We start from the raw sequence: 2,145 nt of genomic DNA, 5'->3' as shown, positions 1-2,145 counted from the left end.
AATTCTATACCACAAGTTAAAACTAATATTAACCAATTCTATACCACAAGTTAAAACTAATATTAACCAATTCTATACCACAAGTTAAAACTAATATTAACCAATTCTATACCCTACTCAACACAACTGGCAAATGGATTTTCACCTGAAAATTTACCACAAACTTTGTGTTTCTTATGACATTTTTTTTGGTTACTGGTCTCAGAACAGAAATCTCACTGTTGTTTGGTAAACTGCTAATGAACAAATTCAGTAATTTCTAACAACGTTTACATTACTTTCTTAAGAAAAAAAACAAAACAAAACAAAATTTAACACAAACCACTAAATATTCTGAAGTGAGGTTTGGTATCTAAATTGTGGACAACTATAAAAAAAAAGTATATTTCAACAGCAATGTTTCCGTTTCTAACAAATTTCTCATTTGTGAAATTTTTACAATGTATTCAGTAAAGCACATGTTTTTATATTGCTTGAAAAATATTGTCATCCATCCAGTACTTAACATTTTCATATACATAAAAAAAACCTTCTATATGTACAAAACAATATCTTCATTCAATTTCTGCATTGGTAGTTGCAAAAGTAACAGAATATGTGATATTTATGACTCGAAACAAAGTATAACACGGTATCACACAGAGAAAAGAAACTGATGAAATATACTAAAGGAACTGGTAAAGTTTCCAAACGTTCTGGTTTAAAGTCATTTTACAGTATAAACATGGCCACACAAAATATCACCCACATTTAATAAGAGCACTACTCGCTATATAGTCCATGATAAATTGAATAGAAATAAGAGATATGCATAACTAGTGATGTATTTGCATGAAAAGAAAAAAGGTTTTTACAATAAAAAATACAGCTCAACAAACTTCAAAATCTACAGGTGAACTACAAGTATGTTAAAAATTGAAAAAAAAGGGGTTTTATCCAAAGGATGAAATATACTGAACTGAGTGAAGAAAAAGACATTATTAATGGACTTGCCTGTCCCCCACACCCCAAATTCTCCAGAACTGGACCCAAAAGAAGGTGCAGAGGACCATCTTACGATTTCATATAATCCTTCAGTTAAACAATGTTTTCCTCATGTCATACCCATCCCTCTAAAACTGTGTTAACTGAAGAAAAAATACATGGTGAACTTTACAATTAAAAAGCTTTCAGTAGGTGAAAATATATCAATATTTAGTTAAAGTCTAAGTCAAATTTTAAACTTCGAACCAACTATCACAAGCTTAGGAATGTTTCATGACATCAAAAAAATGTCTTTTGACCGAAATGATGACCACATTCTTTTTCCTACCCACATACACTTTGATGACTTTAATCCCAAATTTTATTTTGTTGAGTTTTGAAAGTAGTAGCACAATTTCTGTTTCAGTGCCACAAATGTTTAAATGGTTCACCTTTCAACATAAACATAATGTCAGCACATCAGTTGATACCTCATGAATGGCATTCTCTCTATCCTGAGTGACGCTAACAGCCCTCTGCTCCTTCGATCTCAAACGTTCAAGCATTTCTTCCAGTTTCCTTTTATCTTCCTCTTCAATTCTGAAAATATACTGTATTATCTCAATTTTGTTGCCCTTCTGGTTTTTAATATCGAAACTATACTGTCAGTGTAATTTTTTTCTCAGCCTTTTATTACTATCCTGAATATACATTTTGCACATGACACGAAAGTTTCTTACATTTCAGAATGCTAAAAGTTTCACAAAAAAAACGAGAAACGTGATTTTGTTAAACACTTCAGAAATCAGTGAGAAGATTGAAATAAATTTAGATTTCCACATGAAGAAAACCTCTAATCTATTAAACATGTTAATACATCTTTTCCAGTTAAGTTCAAGATTCCTACTACAAATAACCAACAGTTTTATCTCAATAAGTCAGATGTTTTCTTCACACAAGTATAACAGATTTAGTTAACAAATATTTCATGGTGTTAGTTACAACATAGGAGTTACTTTCTGTGTTAGGCCTAGCATGGCCTGGTGATTACCTTCACACAAGTATAACAGATTTAGTTAACAAACATTTCATGCTGTTAGTTACAACATAGGAGTTACTTTCTGTGTTAGGCCTAGCATGGCCTGGTGATTACCTTCACACAAGTATAACACATTTAGTTAA

The sequence above is a fragment of the Limulus polyphemus genome, unplaced genomic scaffold, assembly GCF_000517525.1.
Source record: "Limulus polyphemus unplaced genomic scaffold, Limulus_polyphemus-2.1.2 Scaffold2422, whole genome shotgun sequence".
Taxonomy (NCBI): Eukaryota; Metazoa; Arthropoda; class Merostomata; order Xiphosura; family Limulidae; genus Limulus; species Limulus polyphemus.
Note: the sequence above shows the minus strand (reverse complement) of the source record.